This window comes from Grammomys surdaster, unplaced genomic scaffold (genome assembly GCF_004785775.1).
Source record: "Grammomys surdaster isolate TR1022 unplaced genomic scaffold, NIH_TR_1.0 65, whole genome shotgun sequence".
Lineage (NCBI taxonomy): Eukaryota > Metazoa > Chordata > Mammalia > Rodentia > Muridae > Grammomys > Grammomys surdaster.
In genome coordinates, this window is record NW_021604567.1 from 6,941,163 (window position 1) to 6,950,058 (window position 8,896).

Here is an 8,896-nt window from a genome sequence, read left to right on the forward strand (position 1 = left end):
ATAGAAACTTTTGAGTGACTTTAAAAAAATTAGAATATGCAAAGGAAGAAAGGATGCAAACCATACAAGACCAAATCAAGCACAAGTTGATCTAGGTTACCGTTATTAGTAAAACGTTGCTTTCCTCTTTTATGTCTGTTCAAGCATTTAAGTCTTGCTTGCTTAACTATCCATGAGTAACATTGATTTTTCTAATCACTTAAGGAAGAGCAAGGGATTTGGTCACAATTCTTATTTCAGCTACAATTCTTTACTTATTGAATGAGTATTGATCAGCGGGGGAGATGGCTTTACCAGAGCAAAATGTAACCTTTTGAAATTCAAAAAAAAAATCATAATAAGGTAGTAAAGAAAGAAAATGTAACCTTTTGAAGATTGGACATTTTTCTTTTTCAAAAGTATCAACTTTAACAAAAAAGATCAGTCACCTAGAGATCAATGCTCTCTAAGCATTTGTAATATTAGAGAAGAACAACCTGGAAATTACAAACATTGAGTAGCCAGAACAGATCTTTTATTATTTAATCACTATATCTACTAAAGTGAAATGCTCAAAGAAACTCAAATGATGTTCTCACTCCTCCCTCTAGTAGTTATAAGATTTGTAAACAGTCAAGAAGGACTGGTAAATTTTTTTGATGATTTGGAATAAAGGAAGGTTTAGTTATCCGAGAATGCCTTAATAATAGTAATTTTACTCTGAAGAAGATTAGGATTTTCAGATTCATCAACTCATTTTTAGTAAGAGTAAGCCATCCAACAAAGAGCAAACATTTTCTTTTGCCAAATTATTTGGATTTAATATACATTCAAAGATTCTGCAGTTTTCTTCAAAAACGTCGGGTCCAAAAGACTCTAATGGATTGAAATTATGTACAAAAAAACAAACAAAAAAACACAAAAAAACAAAACCAAACAAACAACAAACATGAAACAGCACCAAATTTCCATAGTAAATTTAGAGGACAAAGTTTAATGATTTAATCTTAATCTATTAAGAGTAATAGAGTACTCTTAGTAATCTATTAATTATATATTAGTAAAGATGCTCTTGTGATATTAAATTTCTAACCAAAAAAAAAATCACCAAGAGTATAATTGATTAAAAATGACCAGGTATGTCTTTTTAAGTACAATATCAATTTTTAACAGAAGTTTAAAGCCAGGCAGTAGTGGTGCATGCCTTTAATCCCAGCACTTGGGAGACAGAGGCAGGCAGATGTCTGAGTTCGAGGACAGCCTGGTCTACTGAGTGAGTTCCAAGACAGCCTTGGCTATACAGAGAAACCCAGTCTCGAAAAACAAATAAAAAAAAGAGTTTAATTTAATGGCTGAAATTATTATTCTTTGAAGGCCAAATTGTGACTAAACCTTAATAAATAATTTTACAAAAATCACAGTATCTTAATCAAGTTTATGATTATATTAACCAATATAAAAGTATTTCAGTTGTATTAAAATAATAACAAGAATTTCCTTTTTATAGATTCATGAATTGTAATGCTTCTACAAAATTTAAATACAAACCTTTTATTAATTAATTTTTTCCATTTTCATTTAATAAACTGAAATTTCGTATGCCTTCATATTTTCCACAACTTTAATATATTTTAGATCAGGCATTTATGTTTTACTAAATTTTTGGAATTTTATTTAGACATACTTGATGGGGTTTTTTGTATTTATTATGATGTTGTGATGTATGCAGCTCTTCACTCCTACTGAACTCTCATCTCCCTTCTCCTATTCACTTATATGCCTCCTTGATTCCCCAAATATCATCTCCTCCAAAATCATCTCCCCCAAATATCATCTCCCCCGAACATTAATTCCTTCTTGTATTTTTTTTAAATCTCCATTGTATATGGAAATACAAAGATGTATTCTTTGATTTTCAAACTACAACTTGGACTACTACCATGATGATTTTGGGTTTGATCTGCTATTTGGAAGTGATATAACAGTATTATTCATTATACATGAATAAAGAAAAACTGAAATGTACATTTATGCTGTTCAATGTATATGAATTAAGACCTGTGTTCACAAAATTGATCAGGTTTATCACAATGAGGCTTAGTGACTATGTTTCAAAATTAAGACAATTTGTAGTGTGTCATAAAATATATGTGTTCATGTTTATTTAAGATAATAGGAAATATTGATAGTGATATAGGATGGAGCTTGAATAGTAATTTCTGAGAGTGTTAGAGTTACACTTGAATTATGAATACACAATGCAGGGTGCACATTTATTGGGCAATTGTCTGCTATAATAGTATCTTGAAAATGAAAGTAATATAATGCTATTCTCTCTATAAGACTGCATATAAGAGTAATATTTTCTTTGAGCATCATATGTAAAATAGAATGAAAAGTCTAAACATCATTCAATGCAAGCAAGTCACGCTTATCAGTTTTCTGTTTTCAGTACAAATGTAGTGAGTGTTTCATATTTTATACTTTCATTACATTACTTAATAAAAAATAACAGAATTCTGTTGATTTTCATACTATATATACATATGTATATGTATATGTATAAAGATATTTCTGAAAAACTGGAAAATAAAATACAAGAAAATCTGTATTAGTTTACTTATTTTATAATAGAAAATGTTGTTCACTTTTGGATAAACTGAGAATATTATGAATGCAACAGTTTGCCATATTTTGAGCATTTTACAGTGAAATATTTTGTTTGGTAGAGTTCTAAAGAGTCATGATTTTGCATTGTTCCTACTGTTTTATAACAAATAGTGCTTGAAAATCATCCAATATTCCTCCCAAGACTATGCATTCAGCTTTATTGATTCCAATGCTATTATGCAAGAAAGCTTCCCAGTAATTGAAATTCCCATGACCAATGCATAATCTATTTTAGAGATGGCTTTCTTTTCTGTTTTCCTATTTTGTCTTCCCTTACCTTATTTGCTATCACATTCTCTGAGATTAATATGATCCTTGCCATTGAGTAAACCCAACATTATGTAAATGATAATATTCTCTTGGGCCCGGAGAGCTATAGAGCTTTGGTTGTACATACCAGTTAAGTATATTTTTTAATCTGCTCTATCTTTAAAATAATTTAACAACAACAACAACAACAACAACCATACATGACTCAAATATGTTGCAGTATTTTATTAATTTAAAATAAAATCTTAGTAATTGATTTTGTTTTAATATTCTTTATCTCTAGATATTTGCATATTTGAATGCCTATATAAAAATAAATGGATATTGTTTCTCTTTCCAGTGTATTTCAATTATGTTTTTATGTTTATGTGTTCATGCTTGCATGTCTGTATGTGTACCAAATACATATGGATGCCCTCAGAAACTGGTGAGGGAGTGAGACTCTGTGGAATCTGAATTCTGGTTGTTTGTGAACTGTGTGATATGGGGGATGGAAACCAAACTCAGGTCATCTTCAAGATTACCAAGTGATCTTTATTGCTGAGGCATTCCCTTAGTAGTACTTCTTCATCTTCAAAATTATTATAATTATCCAATATGTTTTATGTAATTAAGTAGTAAATGATATGTATAAAATAAAATTAATAGTCTATTATTAGAATTATTGACATAACATTTCTTTCCAGTTTACAGAATACTATAGTATTTTATATCTTATAATTCATAGTAAGAAAATAATATTTTACTACAAAACTTTAAAACAGTAAGTGTAGGAAACATGTCATTATTTTCTTTCCATTGATAATTTATATTTTTATCTTAAATCAAAAGCACATTTGTCATAATGTAATGTTTGGCTAGGATAATAATTTCTAATGTGGTAATTTTATTACTAGTTCAAAATAAAAATGTTTTATTACTGATCATATACTATTTATTTCCCAATGAAAGGCAATAAACCCACTTGATAAAATATTTAAAAATAAATTAAATAATTTTATCCATCAGAGATGTACTAATCATAATTTACTATTTGTTTTCATGGGAATATGTCCATATTCTATAATTACTTTAATTATTATTTTCCATTTTTAAATGATTGTTATGATTCTTTGCTGAATAATTTAAATTTTGGCTTAATTCTCTTTAAATTGGCTTCTACTACAGAAAAGATAGTTATAGTTTCACACAACAGTTCTTAACAGATTTTGATGAGTTAAAATGAGTATTTTCCTTAGAATCAGTTTTAAAACTTTATGTACTGCACAAAGAAGTGTAGGGTATTTTTAAGTGTTCACATCCATAAGACTATATGATTCAACTATATTGACATAGAGAAAATATCATTCTGTATTTTTAAGGTTGAGCCATTATTTTGTTGAAAGGAAATAAATTGTTGATAATTGATTCAATAAAACTTAAAATTGTTTACTGGTACACATAACAGGTTCATTCCTTATTGTTAATATTATGTTTATTTCCTCCAGTGATTGGATGATATAAGAGCCTTACCCAAGCTGTGCAGACACACATCTTGGGCTGAACCCAGAGCATTTCTTCCTCTCTTTTAACTATCCCTATGCTTATGCCTCAAAACTTCTAGCCTCTGCACAATTTAATCTTCAAAGCTGAGTCAATCTGGCTTTTTGCAGCTTCTGACTGAAATGGTCTGCTTGACCTCATAGTAACTTTGAAAATATGTCATAATCTTTTGGCCCCTTCTCCTTCTCTGTCTCCTTCTGTCTTCATCTGTATTTACCTTGTTCTCCTTGCCACCTGTCTCTGTAAAACAGTCCCTATAAAGGAACCACAAATACACATCACATAACACAGATTTCTCTCCCTGGTTGCAAAGAAATAGGGAAAAAATTCTTTAAACCTTTGCTGTTAACGTGATGTTTTAAATGACATTTTTAGGTTACAAGCACATTTCCTATTAATAATTGGTCAGTCTCTTCATTTCCTTGTGCCAGTAGGGCATGCAATCTCTTCTGAAATTGAATATTAGTCATATATAATGGATAATTTCTGTTTCATATTATCTGTTGCAGATGTGTAAATAAGAAAGTTAATTCTGAACTATCTGGAATAAGTTCAGCAGTTTATACGTGCAAAATAAATTTTATGACTAGTACCTCAGGAAGCTTTAACAGCATTAATTTAGCACTTAATTCCTTGATTGGTTTTGGTTGTGTACAAGAAATTTATCTAGAGTGAGTTCCAGGACAGCCCAGGCTATACAGAGAAACACTGTCTCCAAAAACAAAAAAACAAAAAACAACAAAAGAAGTTCAGCTCACCCTGAAATTTTTCCTCCCATGAAGGGACCATTGATAATGAGTTATTCTCACTTTTAGGGAAAAAATTATTTCCAATAAAGAGATCTAAAATCAAGCAAGCAAGCAAATCTATATTATAGACTGGATTTGTTATGCAGCAGCATAGCTGCTCTAGCAAGGGATCATATCCAAAGACCTCCTAGATCTCTATGAACCAACTGGAGTGCAGACATAGCCTGGATCACAGCGTGATCTGGTTGGAGTACAGACACACCCTTAGTACACACATTTAACCCCCCCAAATGAAGGTAAGGTTATCTTGTAGAAGGAAGTAGTCATGTTTGAAAGTGATGTCTAATTCAGAGGTAGACAAAGTGATGAATAAAGGGAAAGATTTATTAGAATGAGTCACAGATAGGATATGTTCAAATCTCACAAGAACAGCAAAAGAAAGAGAGATTACATATGAGAGTTTATATATATATATATATATATATGTATATGTATATGAGATATATATGTGTGTGTGTGTGTATGTGTGTGTGAGTGTGTATAATTTTTCATCTATTAATTTCAGTGGAGTTCAGAGAAAATCAAGAAATATCATAAATACTCATTGCACCTTGCTGTCTATGAGTGATTCACATTTTACATGTTTAGAAAGATGATTCCATGACAACTCCCATCCTCCAGGAGCTCTGGCATTCCAGTGGAGAAAGCCTTCTTTTTTCTTCTGGATCACAGACACTGCATTCTCCTCTAGGTAGTCAGGATTCTCAAAGTTTTTCGCTTTTTTTTATTTTTTGCTTTTTCCTTATTTACTTTACATCCCACTCACCCCCCCCCCTTCCTGGGACAGCTTTAATGAGAGAGTTTGCAGAGAGAACACATTAAACAGTGGTGAAAATAGAACAAGTCAGAGAATGAAAAGCATTTAGAAGAAGTTAGAATGAAAAGAAGATTAGAACATATTGTCAAAGTTGGTAAGAGGCCTAGCAGAGCAATTCAGTCAGAAGCCAAGAGAATATGGATTGAATCAGTTTACTTGGAAGATTGAATTGTAGAAAGGCTAGAAGCTTCTAGGCCTGGGAATAGTTTGCAGAAAGAAATAAATGCTCAGGGCTGAGCCCAAGAAGTATATTTATACAGCTTAGATATGGTCCTCATATCATCCCATCATCTGAGGAAATAAAAATAACATCTTATATTTTCTGTAAATACATAAGTGAAATACCCTACAACAATGTTTTATGTTGGAAATTTTTTAAATTTCAAAGCCTTCAAAACAGTCTTGTCAAGGTTGGACAGTTCCTTCTCTCTGGAGGCTTAAGAAGCCTGAGAGATGTAGATTTTCATTTGTAGAGTTTGGAAAAAATGCTATCATATTTTTAAGGATGGGGCCATGGATCTGACAGAAAGCACTGGGATGGCATAAGGCAGGTGTTGGAGAATGGGAAAGGAAAGAAGAAAGTGATTTATTCATATTTAAATTCCAAAAAAAGAATGTAGAGAGAAATTCAGAATGGCCCACTCAATTTCCAGAAATAAAAACAGTCCCTCATTGGATTCCTATCCCAGTGGTAAAGAGATCTTCACAGGGTGTAAATATCTCTAAAATTTCTGATTTTGTTCATCCTTGAGTGCTCAGTGTGCTTCTGAGATGTTCATCCTTAAAGTTTCAGGCAAGTTTTGGGACAGGTAACCTGTTAATACAAGGTGTCATGGTTTATATATGCTCAGCCAAGGGAGTGGAACGTTTAGAAGGCATGGCCCTGTTGGTATAGGTATGGTCTTCTCAGAGTAGGTGTGTCACTGTGGCCATGGGCTTTAAAATCCTCATCCTAGCTGCCTGGAAGTCAGCCTTCAGATGAAGATGTAGAACACTCAGCTCCTCCTGCACCATGTCTGCTTGGATGTTGCCATGCTCCTGCCTTAATGATAATGCCGTGAATCTCTGAATCTATAAGCCAGCCAAATTAAATGTTGTCCTTTAAAAGACTTATCATGGTCCTGGTGTCTGTTCACAGCAGTAAAACCCTAAGTAAGATACAAGGTGAGACAAATTCATTTATATTTTCCTGGAAGCTAACTGTCAGAATGATATTTGAGTTAAAGCTGACTAAACACATTTTCCTGGTTTAGAGATTTCAGAGTATTTTTGAAGCTTAATACCCTTAAGTGTAAGTACATAACACACCATTGCCATAGGAATACGCTACAATTTACTCATGTCTCCATTTGAAATCAACTAACATTGTTCATTTATCAACTTTATAGTAATGTGACCTCATAATTTAATCTTGAACTTGACTGTCAAGAGTATCTGCTCTACAGCTACAAGTGATAAAGATATTTTTATATGCTGTCATAGGAGTATATAAATTTTCATACCATGCTTATGATTGACAGTTAAACTCCCTAACATATTTAAAAATGTTCATGGTAATGAGAAGTTCCTTGATAGAGATGTCACTGAGCTGTTGCTTCTCCACACATCTAGACTTTATGTTCCACATTACTATCTTGCCAATTCATAGTCAGTGTCAACAGGCAAATATCATGTTCTTTCATCTAATTCTTTCATCCTGGAACTCATAATGATCTGTCATAAGGAAATACGGTAGGATGATGATGCCCCTAGTCATCTCAGACTATTTCCATGTGAGGGCACCCTGGTAATGGTCTTGGGCTCACTCCTCACCCTAGCCTTAGTGGTCTAGTGCCCATTCCCACCTAGAGCCATGGTTCCATGTAGGATTCTTCTGGTCTCTAGCTTGCTTGCTTCCCTGGGTGTCCATCTGGGCCTGTGTGGACCAGTGGGCCAAAGCGACTACCAACTGCTCCTAGAGGTACTGAAGGTGTGACGGTTGTGTCACATGTTCATCAGTAAATGACAACAAGTAGAGAGGCTATGTTTATGTTCAGTGATCAGACCTGAGAAAATCAAAATGATAAGTAGATTAACACTCCCTAAAAAAAAGGGGGGGAGCCTGAGACAACCATCAGTCTGGTTCCACACAAGTCCATTAAATAAATTAAATTAACTTAAAAACAGAGAATTTTAAAGTCTATGACTCTTTTGTCTGCTTTTAGGCCCATTTACTTATACTGAGTTTCCTTGTCCAGCCTTAATAAGAGGGGAAGTGCTAGTCGTATTGTAACTATTAAAGCCATATTTACTTATATTCCCAGGAGAACTACCCTTTTCTGGAGGGCCAAAGGAGGACCAGATGGACAGGAGGAGAAAGGTACAGGTGTCAGTGAGGGTGTGGACTGTGAGGGAAGGAAGGTGGGGAAACTGTAGTAAGGATTTTATATATATATATATATATATATATATATATATATATATATATATATGCTATTCCTCCCTCCCCAGTGGGAAAAAAAGCTGATATTTCTTAGCACTATGGGCTTCTGGCATTGAAGCATACAGTGAGGTAGAAGCAACAATCTAGGGCAGAAATAAAGAAACATGTCAAATGATAGAAATATACTTAGCTTGTATCTTTCATAAATATAATAGCCATTGAAGTCATCTGTGACATTGTGAGCCAAAGACATATGAAGTATAATTTCCAAATATATCTTATTGTCTCCTTTAACTTTTTTCTTCCTCTTTTTATTGGAAATACATTTTTCTTCCATAAAATATATTCTGATCACAGTTTCCACTCCATCGTCTCCTATCAGATCCC

General features: G+C 32.9%; 1 non-coding gene across 1 annotated transcript; it reads left to right on the top strand.

The window, feature by feature from the left end:
* Nucleotides 1–8,034: 8,034 nt before the first annotated feature.
* Nucleotides 8,035–8,166, top strand: LOC114625358. Its single transcript, XR_003712064.1, has one exon. It is a non-coding gene; the product is annotated as a small nucleolar RNA SNORA17 (small nucleolar RNA).
* The last annotated feature ends 730 nt before the right edge of the window (nt 8,167–8,896 follow it).